The sequence below is a fragment of the Ovis aries genome, chromosome 2 (genome assembly GCF_016772045.2).
Source record: "Ovis aries strain OAR_USU_Benz2616 breed Rambouillet chromosome 2, ARS-UI_Ramb_v3.0, whole genome shotgun sequence".
Taxonomy (NCBI): domain Eukaryota; kingdom Metazoa; phylum Chordata; class Mammalia; order Artiodactyla; family Bovidae; genus Ovis; species Ovis aries.
In genome coordinates this window covers 239,454,019-239,476,589 of record NC_056055.1, presented here as the reverse complement: position 1 = coordinate 239,476,589, position 22,571 = coordinate 239,454,019, and the positions used below count along the sequence as shown (strand labels likewise).

Sequence of the window (22,571 nt, the reverse complement as noted above, 5' to 3'; positions counted from 1 at the left end):
AATGGGTCAGTAAACCTGGGGAGAGATAGTGTGACACTCGAACCACTGCAGCTGCTCCAGCCCACACTGAAATCCCTCCTCTTCAATATTTATCACTCCCGCCTGGGCCCTCAGCTCCTGCCAGGCCCTGCACCAGCCTGGACCTCAGCATCCACCCCGTGCCCCACCCCCAAGGCTCCACAGAGGAGGGGGAGAAAAGAGATGTTGGGGGCTGCCTATCCGCTCCTTGGGGGGGCCCCCCCAGGAGAGATGGAACTGGCTCTGGAGGAGATTGAACAGGAAACAGAGTCTAATCCCCTGGCGGGGAAGGGGTTAAAAGGTCAATTCACGCCTGTTCCTGATTTAGGCACCGTGGTAAAATTACTGCGAGTGTGAGCGGGTTGTGACTGCCTGCTAGCCTACCTGCAGAGGGACTGATGAAGACAGACCTCTCTCCCAGTATGTAAGAGATGGAGGAGGAAGAGGCACCTAAAGCATGGCCAGGATGCTCCCACAGCCTGAGAACACCCTCCCTAACAGCCTGGCAATGTCCCCAAGATGGCTCAAGGCTTCCTAGCAGCCAGACCCGACGCCCCCTCATACAATCTGATAGCACCCCAAATGGACAAAAGCTGCCTAACTGCCTTATAATGCCATCCTGTACAGATACTCTCTGCAAACAGCCAGACTCCTGTTGATGAATAAACCTTGACAACACCCTTACACAGATACCCCCACATCAGAATGTGACAACAGTAATTCCCAACAGTGCGGTTCAGCAGAGCACCTATAAACAAGCTGACAATCCTAGGCACAGGCAAAACTGTGTCAGACTGTTGAATATGCCAACACTTCCCCGTGAGGCTAGTGCCTCCCCAACAGCCTGCCCTAACCTAAAGCCTGGCCCTGTGGTTCATCTGGGTTTTTTTTTTCCTCCCTCCCATTGTCAGCTTCCTTGTCTTACACACACCAGTAAACTGGCCCTGTGACCACTCTTCTGGACACACCATCCCACAAGCTAGCTGCCTCATGCACCGCACCCCCTATTCCCTGGAGGCTGACTGGTCACTGACACACACATTCCCTTCCCCTAGAAGCAAGGAGTCTCACAGCCCCGCCTGACACCAGCTCTTGTTCTTAGGCACAGGCCTCTCTATTGACAGGGAATCAGTAGCACCACTTGGGTAATATGCCCTCCTCTACCCACCACAATCTCAGCCAGTATCCTTGGAGGGTGTGTCTTGGGAAGGGAGGCACTCCAGCTTTCTTCGGGGTGTTGGGGGGGGAATATACCTCAACAGGAATCTCCCAGCTGACTCGGTTCTGTGTGCTCCTATCTCCTAGGATACATCAGTCAACACAGGCTCCAAGCCTGTCAGAGCTGGAAGGTGCCTTAGGGAGTCACTAATCCAGCCGCCTCCTCTATGCAGGAGGAAACTGAGGCCCAGAGAGGGGAAGCGGCCTACCCAAAGCCACACAGCCCTTCTTTTCTAGTCTCTGAGAGTTCTCTGTGATAATGGGGATGGGGTGTAGAGGACACTCAGGCTAGAGTGAGATGGAACTGGATTAGCTGGGAGAGGGAGAGTCTGTAGTCCTGGAGAGTTTATGAGAACTGCCCTGCGGCAGTTCAGATACACGGGCCCCAGGCAGCCCTGGAATCTGGTGTCCACATAGATTTGCTCGAATTTGTACTTTGCCAAAATGATCTGGTACACATTCACCCCAAACCCACTTTCTATTCCAGGGCTCCAGAGTTCCCTCCCCAAACCAAAGGTGAAAGGAGGCTGCTCTGTTCCCTATACCTAGCCTAGAATGTCTAGGGAATCCCCACCTTTTTATTATTATTACTATTTTTTGGCAGTGGCACATGCAAGCTTAGTTCCCAGACAAGGATCGAACTTGCGCCCCCTGCAGTGGAAGGGCACAGTCCAGAGCACTGGACCACCAGGAAGTCCCTGCCTTTTGTTATTCAAACAGATCTCCGCCAGGGAGCCTTTGGGATGCTGCGAAAGAGATTTTCTGCAAGGTAATTTTTATTTCAACTCCACTTTGCAGAAAAGCAAAATGAGGTTCACAAAGGTGGTGTAGTTTGCTCAAGTTCACACAGACAACAAATGGAGCCTTGAGTTCCTTCCAGTACACAGGGAAGGCCCATCCAACAGGAAACAGGGAGAACTGGGGGGAGGAGGGGGAGGAGGAGAGGGAAGGGTGGGAGTTGACACAGGCCCAGGCCCAACATCCTGGGCTGAGGGGGAGCCAACAAGCATTTGAATTTGAATCTGGGTATCTGGGTTCCACCCCCACCCACTCTAGCTGAGGTGGAGTGAAAGGTCAGCAAGAAGAAGAGAGGGAGAGAAAAGCAGAATTCCATCGGCTTCCCAGCCAGCCTGGACCATACCCCAGGGAGCTGGGCCAGGGGCTGCCCCAACTTCTCAGGCCCAGAGCTCTCTGCCAGCCCCTGCCCCCACCCCCATCCCAACAGTAGGAGGAGTGAGGAGACCCCACCCCTTCCCTGGGCCTCAGTTTCTCCATCTGTACTAAGAGCTAGCCTGTGGTGGTTTTGTCGCTAAGCCGTGTCTGACTCTTGCAATACCATGGACTATAGCCTGCCAGACTCCTCTTTCCATGGGATTTTCCAGGCAAGAATCCTGGAGTGGGTTGCCATTTCCTTCTCCAGGGGATCTTCCCCACCCAGGGATTGAACCCGAGTCTCCCGCATTGCAGGCAGATTCTTTACCAACTGAGCTACCAGGGAATTCCCAGGTTAAAAAAAAAGAAAGCCTAGCAGGATTTCTAAGGGCCCTTCCAGCTTTAACAATGTGGTGACCATCCTGATTTCTCAGTCTCCAGAGCAAATGTGTAAGTCTCTCCGCCAGACTGGAGCTGAGAATCACCATAAATGTGTGTTCAGTGAATAAATGAACACTCACTAGAACCAACCTCCTTCCATCTTTCCCAGCCCAACTGAGAGGCACTACTTACCTTGCAAGGCCAAATTTCTCAGGGCTTTTGGAGAAGAGATTCAAACACTTTTGAAGGCTCTGAATGGGGCTGACTGTCTCATACACAGGTGCCCTTTATTTCCTGTCCTGACTGTATGCAGACACTATGGGAACTGCTTTAAATATTGTGCAACTTTAAGCCCCACCACAAGGCCGCGGACTACCTTCTAATTCGTTTTTGTTTTGTTTATCTTTGTTGAGGCCTACCTTCTACCATCCATTTCAAATGAGCCAAGGGACTAAGGAGTGAGCGGGCTTGCTCAAGGTCACTCAGCCAAGGAGCGGCAGAGAAGATATCAGAACTGTACCTTCGATCCCCTCGGCTTCTTTCACGCCGTGAGGGTTTGCTGGGTTGGGGCAGGACATGAAGTTGAACAGGGACCACTGGCAAGGGCGGGGGCGGGGGCGGGGTCCAACCCAGGAGGGGGAGGTGCCTGCTGAGTTGCCAAACGGTTCCTCGGTTTGCAGAGCACCAAATGGTACTGGAACTAGCGAGGTGGTGGGAAAGCATCCCTTCCCCTCCCCCACAAAGGGCAAGGTAGACCTCTTTCCCTCCCGCAAGCCAGCGTGCCAAGAGTGAGCCCTAAGGGGTCACTTACCTATTCCCCTGGATCTCAGGGCTCCTTGTAAAAGGAAGCCCTCCCGGGAGCCCTTTTCTGGACTCCCAGACCTGCAAGGTGCAGAGCCGGCCCCCCAAAGAAAGCTGCCGCCGCCGTCGAGAAAACTATCCAGGATTTTTCTGGCACATCCGACCCCCCACCGGGTCCGCAGTTGCGAGGAATGGGGGTGGGGGGTGGGGGTTCTTGTGAGCTGGCTGCCTCACCTCCCTCCTAGAAGCCCTTGGGGGTCCATGAGCTTGAGCAGGAGGCTCTGGTCTGCAGCCCCATCGGTTCTCGGGCCGAACGGTCCGCGCCTTTTCCCGCCGCCGCCTCTCCGGCTACCTGGCAGGCCTGCGCGGCCCCCAAGCCTTGCCACCCCCGCCCCCCACCCCTCCCAGATGAGGCCTTAGAGCTACTGACTCCTGGAGGAGATGACGGGCCGAGAGGGAAACCAGGCGGCTGGGGGAGGGGCGCCGCCTGCACCTGGTCCCTCTAGGCCGCCCCGGCCGGGAGGGGGCGGGACTGGACCCCAGCCAGACCCCCCGAAAAAGCGCGGCGGGACTCGGAGGCGGTGTGTGCGGCTCGCCTCAACTGGTGCGCCGTGCGGGGGCGGGGCGGGAGATCTCTTACCCTCCCCACCCCACCCCCTATTACCCTCGCCGCGGGGGCGCCCCCTAGGGTCGGGCTGCAAGGCGCCCCTTCCCGAGCCGCGCGCTCAGCCCGCTCCCCCGGCCGGCCGCGCTCTCCAGCTGCAGGAAATTCCAGAAGCTCTCCATCATCCCGGCGCAGCGCGCAGCCCGGGCTGCCAAGGCTCCCCGAAGGAGAGCCACATGCCGGCCGGCCGCGCGGCCCGCCCTCAGCTCCCCCCCCAACCCCCGCCCCAAGCCGCCTCCAACCCGGCCCGGCAGCCACGTCGGGCCGGGCGGGGGGCCCGGCCGGCCGCCCCTTCCCGCGCCCCGGGCCCAACGGAATGCGTGGCAGCCCCGGCCGGGGGCTATTTTCAGCGGGAAGGGGAGCGGCCCAGCCTCGGTGTTTTTTGGCTTTTTCCTGGCCCCCGGCCCGCCAGCCCGGGCCCTCGGCTGCCCGCGCAGTGGAGAGGGGGGTCACGTGGCGGGGGGAGGTTGGTGGAAAGGGAGGGCCGCCGCGATCCGGCTTGGGGCTCGGGCCCCGGCCCAGGCCCGGGAGGCGCCCGGCGGCGGTGCGGACCTGCGCTTCTCGGCCGAGGCCGAGCGGCGGGATTATTAATAGCGCGCCTGGCTCCGGCTGCGGCTGCGACTCCAAGGCGCCCGCTACCTGCACGCCCCTCCTCCGGTGAACACGGGTGGCCAGGGCACTCCCTCCCCAGCGACGGACTCAGGCCTTACTGGATGGCGCTGCTACGCACCAGTGGCCAATCACTGGCCTCGATTTCCTTACCTGTAAATTGGGGATGAGTCTTACCTGGCTTTACAAGGGGGGTTACGGAAATAAAGGTTTTGCTCGCCGTTTGTCTCTCCTTGGCCAAAACGCCTTCTTTTTTGGGAACCTCAGTTTTCTCGTTCATAAAATGAGGGAGTCCGAAAGGACTCTTAACAGAGGAAGAATCCCTTATATTTGAATAATGCATTTTCACTACAACCCACTTGAGCTCATGGACTACCCAGGGGCAAGAACCAATACTGGGCACTTGTCCTGTATAATTTGCATGCAGTAAACTCATTTAATTAAAAAGTTCCCATAAAGAAGGTAATGTTCCTTTTTTGCTGATGAGGAAACTGAGGCTCAGGTAAGTTAAGTGACCCGCCAAAAGTCACACAGTGGCAGGGGCCAGAATCAGATAAGCTCTGGCTCCAGAGTCTGAGTAACCACTGAACTAGAGTGCCCTGAGACAAGCAGGACAAACACTGTCCCCTTTTCATCGAAGGGTAAACTGAGGCTCAAAGCGATCTGCCCCAAGTTGCCTTTGGCCAGTTAGTGGCAGAGCTGAGCATCTAACACAGATTTCCAACTCCTAGTCTAATGCCCTGTGCAGCACTCTGAAGCTGTTCAGCATTCTGAAGCTGTTCAGTTCCTGCCCTGGGGTAGTGAGTAGGGGGCCCTAAGATGGGATCTAGCAATGGGCACAGATCTGTGTCCAGGGCCCTGAGGGATCACGCTCTGCTCCCAAGGGTCAGGCCCAGACTCCCAGGCCCCGAGGATTTACTAATCCACCAAATCCTAGACTTAGCCCAGCCTTCCCATGAGGGCGAGGACACGTGGGGGTGAGGAGAGATGACATGCAGGGGTAACAGCCTGGGAGAGGGCCTGGAGTTGCTTCCTGTCCCCCTCCACTACCCCTTAGCAAGGAAGCACAAAGGTTGGCAGGCCCCCTACTCCGCCCCGGAAACCTGGCAGTTTATTTCTGTCTCTGGGCCCCCTGTTTCCACAGAGTCAGTCCAGGAAGGCTGGCAGCAGCTGGCTTGGAGGGGTGGAGCTCCTGCTCCCTCAAGGGTCCAGCTGCTACCCTACCCCACCCCCACCTGCCAGACCAGACCGGACTCCAGAGTCAAAGGTGACGCTGGGAGGAAGGAGGGAGGAGCTGGACCAAGGGAGGGACACCACCACCACCACCAGCACCACCACCTCCTCCTCCCAATCCAGAGCCTAGATGCTCTCCCAGGATAAGCCAGTCTATACCCAGTTCAGGTCTGCTAAGAATATAACCTCCGGTGTGATCAGCTCTATTTACTCCAGGTCATTCCGGCTCATCACTCCTCTGGACCCTGGTCCCAAAGAAAGGCCTGCTTCCAAACTGCCCAACGCTGGAAGAATATGCACCCAATGTGGTAGAAACTAACTACTGGGCACTGGGAATGTGGCTAGTTGGAACTGGGATGTACTGTTTAAGTATAAAATATTCACTAGCTTTTGAAATCTAAATATGAAAAAAAGAATATAAAATAGCGCAATGATTTTTACAATGGTTTTATGTTGAATGATTATATTTTTGATATATTGGGTTACATAAGATATATGATTAACATTAATTCACTTCTTTCTTTTTACCTTATTTAATGTGGCTACTAGAAAATTTAGATTCATATGTGTCCCCTATTACATTTCTATTGGACAGTCCTGTCCGAGATCATATGGTGTTCTGGCTTTGGACCAAGACTTTGCTTGCTCTAGATCAATATCTGTGTGGCTTTAGCTCATCCACTTCCCCATGTTCAGACCACAGCCTTATGTGTGGGTCTAAATCTTACCACCCCACACCAGCCCTTCCCAGCTTTCTGTGAATCTGGCTCAGCCAGAGATTATGCCTTCGTCTGCTTGAAAGCATGGTCTAGTACATTTCTTGATCACGAGTTCTCAATATCTAGATCCAGCAAGAGAGTGGCTCTAGATCACCCAGTCTTATTTGCTTAGATTATTGTCTAGTCATATTTGAGATCTAGCCATCTACCGGAAGAATAAGGTTCTAGACCAGGGGTTGGCAACTATGGTCCAAGGGCCAAATCTAGCTTGCTGTTTCTTTTTAGGATTCAAATTTGATTGGTTCAGAGCCATGCTCATTCATTTTATGCACTATGAATGCTTTCAAGGTACAGTGGCAGACCTGAGTAGTCATGACAGAGACCCAGTGGTCTATAAAGCCTAAAACTTTTACTATCAAACTATTTACAGAAAGTTTCCAATCCCTATTCTAGATGACCAACAAGTCCCACCCACCATAAATCTAGATTCCAACCTGGGATGATGGCCTGGTCTAATCCAGAAAACCTCCCCCTAGATGGTACTGCTGATTCGGATCTAAACCAGAACCTAACACGCACCCATGCTGTTTGGGTTCCAGATTCCACTCTGATCTCAGGAGATGGGCCTCAGTACTCTTTTCTGGGCTGGAAAGGGTGTTCCCACTTCCGAACTTTCCTAGAGAGATCAAGGCTCATTGGCCCTTGTCAATGGCCTTGGGAAGGGGGAGGGAGGGTAGATTCCAGAGACAGCACTGGAGGCTGAGTCAAAGAGTCAGGGGTAAGCTCTTCCTGCCAAGGGGGCAGGACATAATCAAGCCAAGAACACAGAATAGCCCCTCCCCTTCCCAGCAGGCTCCAGAGCAGGTCACTTAGCTGGGGGTCATGTGGGATAGCTACCAACCCCCTGGAAGCTAGACAAGGCACCTCCAAATGGACTCTTCCCCTACAACCACCTGCGCCCATCATCCCAAGACTCCATGGTTTTACTCTTGCACTGCTTCTCCACGGCTTTCTTTGAAAATCCTCCCGCATCTACTCTCCTCTTGCCATTTCTCCTTCCTCCATCCAAAAATCCTAGCCTTTAACCAAAGGAACTAAGATCTCAAGCTCTAGAGCTGACACAGCCAAGCTTTGATTCCAGCTCTGACTTTGGGCAAGTCACTCCTCCTCTCTAGGCCTCCTCAGCTTCCTCATCTGTTAACAATAAAACAATGGTACCTGCCTCATAGGGTTGTTGAGCAGACTTAACAGGATTATGATGTATATAGCACTTTGCCCAGCACCTGGCCCATAATAAGCATGTAATGCTAGGGACTTCCCTGGCAGTCCAGTGGTTAGGATTTCATGCCTTCATGTGCTCACTGCAGGGAGCACAGGTTCGATTCCTGGTCGGGGAACTAAGATCTCACATGCCGTGGCATGCCCCCACCCCAAAAAAGAGCATGTAATGCTAGCTGCTGTTTTTTCTATTATTGATCTAGTTTGTTTCTATGAATGGTGCTTGACAAGTTTGTGAACCTCAAGCAAATTTTAACCAAAATGTGCTTTAGTGTTTTTTCTGAAGAGGTCCATCATCTTCTCAAAATGGATTCTTAGCCCACAGGGTTAAAAAAAAAGGGGGGTGGGTGGCTTTAGTTCAATTCAAATAAGGAAACAGGTACAGAGGGAAAAGGACTAGCCCTGGGTCCCTCAGAAAATGAGAAGCAAGGAGTACCCTGGTGGACTCAGTGTTTTCACTGCTGAGGGTCTGGGTTTGACCCCAGGTAGGGAAACTAAGATCCCTCAAGCAGCACGCGGCAAGTCCAAGGGGAAAAAAAAAAATGCGAGGTAGACCCAAGGCTAGCACCTAGAAGCAGCGTCTCCCAGGCCCCACTCTGTCCATTAGTCCAAACGGTCTTTCTGGTCTGACTTCCTCATCACTTCTTGCCCAGTCAGCTATGGCAGTCCCCCAGAGGGCTCCTCACTTCCAAATGCCTCCCCTGAATCTGCTCCACCTAAGTGTTAGATTCTTCTTCCTCAAATCTCATTCTCATGACACCCGTGTCCCTGCTCCAGAAACTTTTAAGAGCTCCCCACCGCTGAGGACAACATCAAGGCAGAGGTCTCTATCCTGCTATTCAAGAGCTGGATGGCCAGTACTGGCCCTGCAACCTCCTCACTGTTCTCTCTTGTCTGGTCAGCCCTTCCCCCTCCCCCATATCCTCCATACCACCCCCACACTCACTCAGTTCTGGACAGCTTCTGCCCCTCTGTTCAATCACGCAGTGTCTCAGGGCCAGCCTGCTGCTGCCCCCGCTCTGCCCTCAGGGTTGCCCCTGGGTCCGGCCACTTCGCACTCACTCTGATCAGGCCACGCCGAGGTATGCTGACCACAGCTCCAGCCCTGGAAGGAGGCCTCTGCCCCCTCTCTCCAGCTCAGCCCCACCCCGAGATGCTGACCCACCTTGGCCCCTGTCTATATCCACCCCCCCCCGTCTTCCCCCCCCGCCCCGCCCTGCCCCACCGCTGCCCTGATTAACCTCTCTTTCCTCTAGACTTTTAGGAACAACACTCTTCTTGTCACAGGGAGTCATTAGGAGTCAGGCGCTGCAGCCTGTCCTCAGAGTCATGATTCCAAGGTCAGATTCTTTTCTCTGAGCCTCAACGTCCTCATCTATAAAATGGGAACTGCAATACCTACACCTCGAGTGATTCTAATGAAGGATAAATACCTCATAAACTGGAAGGCACTTTTTTCTGCTACAACCTGTTCTGTAAATAATGTTATAATATAGCCATACAATAATTCTACACAATAGCCTCCATTTGTAAGTTTACTTAAAACTGCAACCACGCCATAACCCAGGCAGTCCCCAAGCCCTTTCCATGTTTTGTTTTTCTCCTCGGCACATATCACCATCCAGCAAGCCATGTATTTCACTGGTTTTTGTGTTGTTACCCTCTGAATATAAGCTCTTTGAGGCCAGCGATTTTTATCTACTTTGTTTTCTGCTGTGTGCCTAAGGGTGCACTTGGTAGCTGGGGAATAAATGAATGAATCAAGCGCTTTCTATGTGCCCGGCACTGCACGAAGCTCCCCTCACAGATGGTCTTGTCTTAGGGGAGAGGTACCTTATTTTGAGAAGGAGACATCAAGCAGCTTGCTCTGACTACACGGTAGGAAGTAGCCTGACTAGAATGCCCAGGACCTGCCCTCTTGATCACTGCGCTCTATTTCCTGTCCAGATGGGAGGTTATTTCTATTTCTACATTAGCTAGGCCTCTTGAATCTGTCACCCTCCCTATCTCCCTGGGGCTGTCACTCTTCCTGTGCCCCTGAGGCCTCCAGCCCTCCCAATCTTCTTTCTGACCTCCCTCAGCCATCTCCTGCAGCTTCTCAGCCCTATGCCATGCTGTGTGCTGACCTCAGGGCCTTTGCTGATGTTGTGCGCTCTGCCAGGAAGGCACTGGCTTGCCATCTCTTTCAACTTGGCCTGTTTCTTAAGAACCACCTCTTCTGAGAAGCCTGGCAGCTAATTTCCCCTCACTCTCTTCCCTCAGTCGTTTACTGCTGGGAAAACCCACCAGAGAGGCAGATGCTGACTTGGCCCATTCCTCACTATCTGCCCAACCTAGAGGCTGTGCCCTCGTCTGTCCCCTTCCTGGCCAGGTCTCTCCCTCCTTCCTCTCCTGGATCACGGCCCCCACCCCATGCCATCTCTCAATCAAGTTTAAAGCTTTGTAAATCAAGAGCCTGGCCTTTGAGTCTCTCAAATCCCAGCTCCACCTCCACTAGCTGTGTTTCTCTGGGCAGGTCACTGCACCTCTCTGGACCTGTTTGCTACCTGCAAAAGGGGGATGACGTGATCCCCTGTCTCGTGAGCTGACCTGCCCAGCACATAGTAAGTACTCATCACCCATCAACCTGTGATCAGGATGTCCTGCCTCCCTATTTAGGCAAAGGCCCGCGAAAACCCTCAGCCTCCTCTTTTTCTCCTCCCTGAACAGTCCCCCACCCTCTGAAAATGATTGATGAAGATAATAAGATCACTAACGTGTATTGACTGTTTATTATTTGCAGTGAAAAGAGATATGTCTGGCACCCAGCAGGTGCTCAATATTGCTTATTATTTGTTTATTTGTTTATCTGGCTGCACCGGGTCTTAGTTGCAGCACACCGGATCTTTGATCTTTGTTGCGGCATGCGGGACCTCTAGTTGCCACATGTGCGATCTAGTTCGCCGATAAGGTATCAAACCCAGGGCCCCCGCATTGGGACTGCGGAGTCTTAGCCACTGGGTCACCAGGGAAGTCCCCTCAATATTGCTTATTGAATAAATGAGTTAACCAGTTTAATCCTCAGAATACCCTTTGGGGAGGGCACTATTATTATACCCATTTTACAGACAAGGAAATCAAGGCCCAGAGAGGGTAAGTGACTCGTCATGGTTGGGATTTACACCTAAGCAGCCTGACTCCAGAGCCGAGACCCTCCCTGGCCTCCTCATCTTCACTATTCCCATCTTGATCTGCTCCAAGACCAGCCCCAAGGGCAGGTCCCTTTCTTTCTCTAGGTGGTGAGCCTTCACATCTAGATAGGTGCTCACTGGGCTCCAGATGCAGAGCTCAAACCCTTCACATTTCATCTCATTTGAGCCTCACAAAACGCTATGGAGTCAGTGCCATCATTATTTCCCCATGACAGGTGAGGAGACTGAGAGTGGAGGTCAAATAGCTAAGGCCACACAGGATTCCAAGCCCAAACTGTTTCAACTGCCTCGCATTTTATGCTGTTTCTCTCCCACTTTCTTACACAACTGTTGCTAACTGGTCACACATGCCTGCCTTGTTTTTCCAGTCAGTCAGACGGCAAGCTCTCTGAGGGCTCAGTTTGAAGCCAACGCTTTCTTCAATGTCTCCGTGTCCCCCACCCGCTACCGAGGCCAGCACTGTGGCTGCAGGCCCACGCTCTACAGAGGCTTCCTGACTGCTGACCTGCGCCTCCCAGCCAGGCCCACTTGGACACTCTGCCAGCTTCCCCCACAAAGCAGCTGTTGATTTGTGGGCTCTCTCTGCCCTATGAGATTTGGGCTTGGTGAGCACAGGGCTGGATCTCCCTTCAACTGAGACTAGAGGCTCCCCGAAGATGCCACATCTCCTGGGAATTCAGGGCTCCCATGTAGAGCATCAACGGGGTGGGATGGTTAGGGTGGCTCAGAACAAGGACTAATGGATCCCAGTGTTGCAAGTTCCAAGGCTGCTCCACCAGGTACTGGCTGTGTGACCTTGGACAAGTTACTTTACCTTTCTGAGCCTTACTTCTCTGATACGTGAAATAAAGATGATGATAATGCAGCTAGCATGATGACTAAATGAACATCTATTTATAAAGTAAAAGAGTATCTGGGACACAGTTAAGTGCTATGTGTTTGTTAAAGAAATAAAAGTAGACTTCCATCTAGCCACGGAAGGGTCACCCTGGTAAAGTACAGTGCAAGTGACAAAGCAAGCCCCAGTTCCAAACAGATAACCGAAGACACTGGGGGAAATGGAAACAGGTGGCAGAGACCTCACGCCTTGGGAAGCCCCTTACGGCAGGGACCCACTCTCCTCCTCTCCCCACATCCTCAAGAGCCAGAGGACCCCATGTCCTGGCCTCTTCAGTCTTCAGGACCTAACCCCCTCTACCCTAAGCCCCAAGCCACTTCCCCTCCCTTCCCTCTACCTATCAACTCTTTCTGTGCAGCCAGATTGATTATAGACAGAGTCCAGGCCCTGCTTTCCCTTTGCTGTGTGACCTTGGACAAGTCACTTAGCCTTGGACAACTCACTTCCTCCTCTCTACAGGGGATAAGAATCCTCCCCTGGAAGGATCTCTGTCCTAGAGATTAACTGATAACTGACATCACACCCATGGATGTGTTCACAGGTATCAGAACATGTGAGTGTCTCACAGGCCTGACCACACGGGATGGGCGAGCTGTTTGGCACCAGGGTGGGGAAGGGAGCTGCCATTTAAAACTGACCCACACTTTATGCAAGTTTCCCCAACGGCCCGTAAGCACCGCTTAGGTTGCAAGCCAAGTGCCCTGTCCTTTTTTTAGTCCACGACCTATGACATAAAAATACAGTTTTGGGGGGACAGGCAGGGGCTTCATGTTGGCCTCTCTTCATGAAGTTACGGCATCTGAGGCCCTGAGGCAGGTCTGAGGGGAGAGGAGGAAGAAGTAGGAGGGGCTACCAGTGAGGGGGAAGGTGAGGGCACTCCTTTGGAGAACTGGGGAGAACGGATAAGACCCCTGGAGTGAGGGATAGAGGGGCAGAGGGGCAGGCCCCCAAGGCCGTCCAGCGCCCCCACTGCCAACTTGGCAGTTGCCTGGCCTGGCCTTCCACCCTTCCGAAAAGGAAGAGGAGCCGGCGGCAGGCAGCAAGTTACGATAGACCATTACCCGCCGTTAATTAATTAAAATAAACAGCAAATTAAATACAGCAAAATTAAAATAGCACAGGAAATTAATTCTCTGCCAGCCCCACCTCACAGGTGAGATTCTTAAAGAGCCCCTTGCAGCCAGGATCCGGGCGGCTGGGGGGGTCACCAGGACTTGCCTTAGACCACAACTCCAGGCAACACCAAGTATCCATGAACCCAGCCACCGTGGGCGTTTACTGGCTCCGCCACCCTGAGATTGGCCTCCTGGCTCCTGAATCTCAAGGGACTCTAAGCCCTGGGCCACATTCCTGAACCCAAGCCCTGCTCCTCTGTCAGTGGGCAAGAAGGGTCCTGATGCCCTCTGGGCCAGGGACTGGGCACTGTGCCCTCCTGGGCACATGGCCCACATCTGCCGCCATACGGGTCAGGGCAGGAGGGAAGAGGGACCTTGGCTTTCTCTTCCGGGCTCCCTCTGGGACTGGAGGTGGGTCCTGGTAGAGACTTCTCCCTCCTGTGCGGGACTCCTGGCCCCTCATTTGGAGTGCCCAGAATCTCCTCTGGGGAACCCCTCATTTTGCTCCTTTCTTTGGCAGAGAATGCTCAGGAAGGAAGCACTGCTGAGGCCCAGAATCCCATGTCCAGCAAAGCCGGCTGGACCAATCCCAGGACACGATACTGGAACTCCCTCCTAAACAAGACTAAACACTTCATCACACAGATGGGGAAACCGAGGTCAGAGAGGGCAAGGCATCTGTTCTCCGTCACCCCATGGCTTCCTGGCAGAGCCTGGAGCTGAGTCTCTAATGGACACATTCCACGTCACCGCCAAAACATGGCATTTCTAGAGTGCAGCTCAGTCCTGTGCTGACCTCCCTCTTAGCCTGGCCACCACGGTCTCGCCTCCATAATCCCATCCCACGACCCCCCTTTCCTGTGTCCCACACAACAGCTGGGTTAGACTCCTTGCCCTTGGGCTGTGGTTCACATGGCTCCTCCTCGCTGAAGCTCCTTCTCCCACCTCTGCCTGCCCAAGTTCAACCCAGCCTCTTTAGGGTCCGGCTCAGTGCCAACTCCTCCAGGAGCCCCCAGAGCCCTCCTTCTCCCTTAACCTTCCAAGGTGCTCCAACCCCACCCCACTCCCCACTCTCTGCTGTCCACGTGAGCTATGGTTGTGGCGTGTGAGCTTCTTGAAGCCGCAGGCCACTGCGCCTCTGGGCCCCAGCACTTGGCAGGGTACTCAGCACTCAGTACATGTGCAGTCTCCTCTTCATCTGACGCTCTGCCATGTCCTCCTGCTAACTATCGTTTATTGAGCATCTACTACAAGCCCAGCCCCCGTCCTGTCCCATCCTCCCATGATGGACCCAGGGCACAGAGGCTGGGTGACTTCCCCGAGATCACAGCTCTGAAGCTCGACCCCTACCATGGGGCCTTGCTCCTAGATGAGTCTCTTTTCCTTCCCACTCACCTCCTCTAGGTCAGACCACTGTCATCTCCGCACCGTGTCCTGTCACTGAAGACTTCCCATGACTCCGTGGGGCCACTGGACAAAATCCAAACCCTTGAGCATGGCCTCTGAGCTCTGTGACATCTGGCTCCTGCCCTCTTGGCAGCGGTTCCTCCAGTCTCTGAACATCACCTTGGTTTCCAGCCTACCATACCCTGATTCACTGGTAGGTCTGGCATATGCTGTTCCCTCTGCCTAGAACACCCGCCCCGTTTCTCCTCCTGTGAATCCCTACTCATGTCTCAACATCGAAGATCAAGGGTTACCTTAAGAATCGAGTCAGATGAGACAAGCAGCCAACAAATTGGCCACAAAACCGAGAGCTCGACGAGGGAAGGACCTCTGTCCCCACAGTGTGTGCGTGTGTGTGCTCAAGCCGCTCAGTCGTGTCTGACTCTTTGCGACCCTATGGACTGCAGCCCGCTAGGCTCCTCAGTCCATGGGATTCTCCAGGCAAGAATACTGGAGTGGGTTGCCCTGCCCTCCTCCAAGGGGATCTTCCCGACCCAGGGATCTAACCCACGTCTCCTGCACTGCCAGCAGATTCTTGATCGCTGAGCCACCAGGGAAGCCCATCTCCACAGTAGCCCCAAAGCTGAACCCCCGATCAGTGCTCCATCAATTCATTCATATACTGAATGAGTTAAATGGACACTCCGTGTATTACTGTTGACTAAACAGAGAAATGACCGAAGAGCGCAAGGCCCCAGTATGCGGGTCTGGAGGTAGAAGCGAAGAGCCTGAGGCCAGGGAGGACGTGATGGAGAGCAGTGACAAACACTTCAGGGGCTGCTCTGCGGCAGAGCCACCCTCTTGGCAGAGGGAGTGTTTGTGAGAGACAGAGGAAGGAAAGTGATGGTGTGAGGGAGGCTCTGAAAGTATGTGTGTGTGTGTGCACGCATGCATGTGAGAAAGTGGTGGGGATGTGTGCGGGGGAGTGTGTGTGTGCGCGCGCTGCATTTGTGAATCAGCCTGTGAGCAGCGGCGAGGAAGGTTGTGCAGGGGCGCACGGACGTGGCTCGTGGGTTTGGGAAGGAGAGCCCGTGTGTTATCCTTGTGATGGGGGTCTGTGTGAGGGGCGAGGGTGTGGGCCATGAAGGCTGTGGTGCTGGGGGCTGTGCGTGCCTGCGGGGGTGGGGGGCAGTGACTGGGGAAGACAACCAGGATGGGGGACACCTGAGGGGGTGTGAGTGAGGAACTGTCAGCGTGTGGGCGTGGAGGGCGTGTGAGCGTGTGCAGAGGAGACGGTGCGCCTGAGAGCGTGCACAATGAGGTAAGGGACGTCAGGCTCTGCTGAGGGTGTGGCTGCCACGGCCTCGGCCACGGGCCTGGCGCCAGAGGTGGGGGCTGGCCCTGGGCCCAGGGTGGGCGGGGGGGCTCTGACTGAGCAGAAGATTCCTCAGAGTTCTCCCCCAAGCCACAGGCGCCAGCTGACCACGTCCCCAGGCAGGCAGGTCGAGCAGGAGGCCCAGCCATGTGTGTGCGCCTCACATGTGTCCACAGCTAAACCTCTGGGCATGTATTTGTCTTTGTCTGTGTCTGGGTGTGCACGCCTGTGCTTGTGCGCGTGCTGCTGGCTGTGTGTCGCTGTCTGTCTTTGTCTCTGTCTGTATCTGGGCCTTTGTCTCGGTGTATGTGGCTGTTGGTCTAGGCCTGCCCACAGGACTGTCTCTGGGATGGTGTGTGCGTCTAGGTGTATCTGTGTCCGTGGAGCGCTGTGTGTCCTTGAGCTGTGCATGTCTCAGGAGGGCTGCCAGCATGCCCTGGACCGCCTGTTTGCGTCTCTGATGGGTGGCCTTGGTGTGAGTGAGAGAACTGTTGTGCTTTTGAGGCTGTGGGTCTAGACCGCGGGGTACTGCAGTGTGAGTGTGTGCCTTGTGTTTCCGTTCGTGAGACTCTCGCCACGCGTGGTAGTGTGGAAATGCTCCTGTGTGCCTGTGGGATGTGTGTTTGTGAGACCAAGGATCTGTGTGTGTGCCTCTGTGTGTGGATGCGTGTGGTGGATGTGAGGGTGTGAGGGGTTTGTCACAGACTGGTGAGCAAGTTAATCTCAGACTCCGTGACACGTGGAATAAAATCACGCTCCCATAATGGGATCATTCGTCTTCCTGTCCAAGGAGAGAACCAACTCTTCACCCTCCGCCCTGGGGGAGCCCGTGGGGCCAGGGCCAGGCTTAGGCCCCCATCCAGACCCCCTTGTGGCCTCAGAACCCCACCCCCACCTCTCCTCTGCCACGCCAGGCCCATTCTGCCTCCAGAGTGCCCTGGTGCCCACTGCGGGCTGGGCTAGGCTCCAGGACATGTGATGGAGCCTTAGAGGCCTGTCCTGGGCCCCCCCAGCCCCACCCACTGCTGAGGAGGGCCCTGCCCCAGATGGAAGGGGGGGTTGCAGGAAGGAATCTCTGGGCCCCTCCTCCTCCCGGAGGGGAGGGATGAGCTGCAGGCCCGGCCGGGATTTTCCATCTCTCAGCAACAAGATTCCTGGTGAGCAGGCTGCGGGGCTTGGCAGGGCGCCTGCTGGAGACCCGCCCTCACCCGCCAGGACGCCTGGGTCCCTAGGGCCAGGCAGCAGCGGGTTCCCTGGGGAGCTAGGAGGGCCCCAGAACTTGAGGCTATAGCTGTCCATACCTATGGGAAAGCCAGACCCTTCCGGGCTCCAACCCCAACCATCAGCGACGGCTCCCCGGCCCCCCAGGCACAGCGCCACCCTTCTCCTGGCGTCTCCCCAGCTGTAGCCTTTGCTTCAGAGGGCCTTTGCGGACCAGCCACCCAGCACCATCCACTCCCTGCCTGAGCCTCTGCACACGGCCAGCCTGGGTTGAAGACCTCACCTCTGGGGTCTGAGGGCTCCCAAGGCCAGGACTATGCTGCTGACCTCATTGGGGCTCCTAAGGACAGGGCTATGTGTCCTGCAGCTGTGACGTCCTGCTTGATCTTAGCATCTCTTCCTCACTGAGCAGTCAAGCACTAGGCGAAGGTTTCAGACCCAAGGCTTGGGAAACTGAGGCAGTGGAGCCTTCTGCCCTGCCTGTCATCATGAAGCAGAGACCACATCCAGGAGTCTAAGACACACAAGTTCTTAATTCTGCCCAACAACAGTGGTGGCAGCTCATTCTTCCCCATAGGGGATGCATTTGCAGGATGGGGGAAGCATCTGTTGGAGGCAGAAGGGAATGAATGAGCCAGGTGGACTCCCTCAACCCCCAGCCTTGGACGAGCAGCCGGAGAGCAGGTTTGGTAAGAGATTAAGGTCGAGGAGAAGAGAACCGAGACGCTCCAAGATTTATGAGCCTAATTCTTCTCCCTTAAATTCCCCTCCAAGCCCCCCAGCCCTAGCCTGGTCCCTCCAGGGTCATGCTATGGCCCCAGGCCAATGTCAAGGCCCTAAACCATCCATCAGCTGTTGCCAGGGAGTTTCCACCCCAACAGGTCCCAAAAGGAGGGGGCTCAACTGACATGCAGGGCCCAGATTGATGGGGATGGGGCAAGGCCCTAAAGAAGCAGCCAACAGCCCCCTGTACCCTTCTAGGAGGTAAGGGCTCACAACTTCCAGGGAAGAAGTTAGGCTGGAGGGTGGGGCCCAGGAGGAGGTGACCTCCCAGCCCTGGCACCACACCCAGCCCCGCCCTTCCAACAGGCCAGGAGACCTGGGATCCAGCGGGGGGCCCTATAGTTCACAGGGTGTGTGGCCTTGGGCAGTTGCTGGTCCTCTCCAGACCTCAGCCTCCCCACCACATGACGCAGGAAGTGGTTCAGATCCCAGGTGTCCCCCCTTTAGCTCCGCTCCTCAGTGCTAAGACTTGACCTCTCTCTAGTCCAGGGCTGTCACCGAGAATCTGGGCCAGATGGGGTGAGGCCTCATGGTTACCTGGAGGAGTCCCTGAAGGCACCGAACTCAGAGCTGAAGAGCCTGGTGATTACCCCCACTCAACCATGCGTCTGTTTTCCAGAAGAGTGAAACTGAGGCCCTGAGAGAGGCTTGGGGTCTGCACCAAGACCTGAGCTTTACTGGTGGGATGGTTAAGAGCATGTGCTCCGGGGTCAGAAAGACCTAGATTAAAATGCCAGCTGCAGCAAACACTTGCTGTGTGAAGTCCCTTGCCTTCTCAGCCTCAGATCCCTCATCTGTAAAATGGGCAATAGTGCCTCCCTCCTATGGGCTATTGAGTTGAAATGAGAAAAGATGCACGTAATGGGCTCAGCCAGTGTAGCAAACGCTTCGACAATGGTAGCTATCCTGACTGTGGGTAGTATTAACGCAAGGCCAAGTGGCCAGTGGGGAAGAGAAGGAGGGGTCCCGACCTGGCTCATCCTCCGGCCCAGGAGGGCCAGCCAAATTCCTCGAAGCCCCCCAGCTGTCTCCCTGATTCGTTAAAGGCCTCTCATTAGTGAGCCTGGGCACCTGCCCCTCCACACGTAATAAGCCTCATTAGTATCTTAGCCCCAAGCTCTGAGCCCAGAGTCTGTGCATGTGCACACGCGTGCGGGTGGGGGGCAGCAACAGGCCACCAGCCAGGAGGCAGCATCCCCGCCAACCACACCCCCTGCCTGTCATCAGCAGGGCCCGTCACCACCCAGCTTGTCACCTGCCTGCCTCGCACCCGCACCACCTGTCACCCACCCAGCTCGTCACCCACCCAGCCCATCACCTGCACCACCTGTCACCCGCCCCGCCTGTCACTGGAGCTGCCTGACAGGCATCTGGGTGGGGGGACAGGAGATGGGGAGGAGAAGACCACAGGGGTGTGGAGCTGGGGGCCCCAGAGACCCTGTAGGACCCCCACTTCAGCTCGGCATCCTGCAGCATCGCCATGGCAACCTCTCAGCCGCAACCACTTTCCCAAACATCCCCCACCCCACACACCACCGCCCCCCCCAGGCCCTGCTCTTAGCTGAGCTGAGGCTGAGAAGAGTCTTGAGTGACAGCAGAACGGGGCAGGAAGGAGGCACTCATCAGCTGGCTGGCCTTGGCCATCCTGCCCTCCCTGGACTCGGTTACTCCATCTGCAAAATGGAAGGGCTGGGGACGGGGGAGGTTCCTGTATGGCCAGTCACTCCTTCCCAGCCTGGATGTGCTGAGCCAGTGGCCAGTCAACCTGTGAAGCCTGGAGGGGAGGTGGGCGGGGTACAAGAGGACAGGGGATTCTAGGTTCTTCCACATGCCTTTGCCCCTGGTCCAGTCCAGAGAGGCTAGACCTCTGGCCCAAGCTCACACAGCCAAAGAAGAGGAGCAAGCTGCAAGGGAGAGGACCGCCAGCTGGAGCCAATGCCCCCATGGGGTGACCCAAGGTGTTGGGGGGGGTGCTGAGTTGGCCCCCACCTCCAAGCTGCTTTATTTATAAAACCCAGCGCTCCAGGCCCAGCAACAGCTGCAGTGCTGCCCCTCCAGGGGGCACAGGCCGCAGCGGAAGGGAAGGGTGGTGCCTCCCCCAGGAGAGGGGCGCCCTGGGATCCCAGGCTCCCTCCACCACTGGCCGGGGCAGGGGCTGAGGTGGGAAGGGGGCATCAGCCCGTTCTTTCCCTCCCTGCCCCCATCCTCTCCTCCAGGCAGGCGGCGATAGGATTACTTCTGCATGACTGCCTGCTCCACAGGGTTCCTGAGACCCTCCTGCCTGCAGCAATCTTTAAAATTCCTCCAGCCCAGCCTTGCTCCCTTTCTCCCCACGGTGAAGGCTCCAGCTCCTACTGCAGTGTGCCCGTGGCCACCACCGCCGAGACTGCTGGAGGCCCAGGTCCCTGGACCCATCCTTGGGGTGTAGCCCTGTGTCCCCTCGGAGCCCCTGAGACCCAGGCCCTGGCCCATCCCCTCTGGCCCCTGGTGCCCCTCCAGCCCCATAGGGCGCGGCTCAAGCTGGGGTCGGGCCTGCCAGTGGCGCCAGGGCAGGAACATATGCGCAAACACACCTGGTGGGTTTTGACGTGCCTGCTCTCGTCCTCTGCTGCCAAAAACCCCAATGTCCCCACCTCTGTTCTAACCGCCCCCTCCCTACCTCACCAATTCCTTGCTACCCCTGGAGTGGGCAGACAGCTGGGCCAGGCCAGTGCCTGTGTCTCCCCAGGGCTTAAGAGGCAGGCAGGAGATCGATCCACTGAATTTTTTAAGGCTCTAATGGAGCCTGCATCCCAAGACTTGGGGCCTGGGACGCGGGCGATGTCTCAGGGACCCCTCCCTCGGCACTGCAGTTGCTTCCTCTTTTAGGTCTACAGGGTCAGAGCACCTTGCCAGGAGCCTTCCCCCAGCAAGAGAGGAGGCACGAGGGGCCCCTGGGGAAGAGGTGGGGTTGGGGGGCTGTGAGCAATACCCAGAACCCCCCCACCCCAATCTCCTCAGCCCTAATGCAGGCAGAAGCAGCTCAGCCTCTAAATCACTTCCCTCACGCTGCCCTCTGAGGCGGATTCTGTGCATCTGTAATTAGGGGGTGGAACAGATGGTGGAGATTCCGTTTAAAATCATGCATCTAGTAAAGTAACCTTCACTGTCGGAACTGACTCCCAGGGAGACCGAGCCCCAAGCCCGGATCTGGTTGGGGGGGGGTGGTGTTTGGGGAGGGGGTATCAGGTTAAGCCAGCACCTTCCCCATCTTTTTCCCTGAAGTCCCAGGCCTGATGTCCCCCTTCAGGTGAGCCAGGGAGGAGGGGGATTTGGCAAGCACCTGACAAAGTGCAGGCTGGGGGTAAATCCCCCTGCCCAGCCCCGCCCCCCACCACCACCATACATGCCAGAGTCAGGGCAGGGCTGGGTACTCAGAGTTCTTGGCTGAGAGACCAGGATGACCAGGTGCCAAGAGCCCCCAAAGAGGCCTCAAACCCCCAAAGCCCAGGCCAGGGTGCCCAGAGCACAGGGTCTTGGGTGGGGCAGCTTTGAACCAGATGTACAGCCTCACTGTCCAGGAATGAAAGGCCTGGGGCAATGAGGCGGAGTGGAGATGCCTCCCCAGGCAGAGGAGGCACTGGGAAGTGGGGGAGGACGGGGCAGCAGAGAAAGAGACAGCACAGAAGAGTGGGCCAGTGTGTGTGTGTGCGTGCGTGTGTGTGTGCGTGCATGTGTGTGCAAGGCTGAGGCTATCCAGAGGGGGTTTGGTGGGCAGGGGGTGGGGGGGGGGGGGGGGAGTTGGGAAGAACAAGGGAAGCTGTGCTGGACTGTGCGCCAGTGGGAGCAAGGCCTGCAGGCTGAGGTGGGGGTGTGGGGGTGCAGGCGGTGCAGGGTAGAGCTGCTCTGAGGGGTGAATGGGTGCAGGGCTGTGACGGAGCTGTGTGTGTGTGTGTGTGTCTGTGTGTGTGTGTGTGTCTGTGTGTGTGTGTGTACGAGTGCAGGGCTGGTCTTTGGAGAGAGCTGGAGGCTGTCCCTGGACCCTTGGATGGCAGAGCAAGGTGCTGGAGCTGGAGCTTGTTGGGGATTTACAGAGGACCGCTTGTTTGAGATGTTGTGGACCTGGGGTGTGTGTGTTGCACATGCATGCCCAGGAAGGTATGAGAAGCTGGGGGGACACTGCCTGTTTAAACATACAGTAGAACTGAAGCCATATCTGTGTGTCTGGGGTGAATGGCGTGGCCACAGGAGGCGTTGCCGTTTGAGTGGTTGTTGCGGCAGCCTGCATGAGGCAGTGTGCGTGTCTGTGTCTGTGTCTGTGTGAGGAGTGGGAGCTGTGAGTTCGGAAAGGTGTAGGGAGGTGTACTGGGGTGTCTATGGACATGCTGGGCTCCAGCTGGGGGAAACGTCAGGGCTGTAGGGAGAGTCCGTGGTTATCTTGTTAGGTATTGGGGCTCTGAGAGTCTGGGTGTGTGGGAGGTATTAGGGCTGGAGTAGGGCCCTGGGTTTATCTGGGGAGGTGCTGGGGTTAGAGAGGGGAGTTGATATGT

At 55.9% G+C, this 22,571-nt stretch overlaps 1 protein-coding gene across 5 annotated transcripts in view; it reads right to left on the bottom strand.

Moving 5' to 3' along the window:
* AHDC1 (AT-hook DNA binding motif containing 1) overlaps positions 1-22,571 on the bottom strand; it is a 64,961-nt gene that overhangs the window by 33,505 nt on the left and 8,885 nt on the right. The window contains exon 1 of one of the 5 annotated variants that reach the window (XM_042245110.1): positions 3,581-4,052. The exons of the other annotated variants lie outside the window; for them this stretch is intronic. The gene's annotated coding sequence lies outside the window, so the exon portion shown is untranslated. Of the gene's footprint in view, positions 1-3,580; positions 4,053-22,571 lie in introns of those variants that run through there. 5 annotated transcript variants of the gene reach the window in all.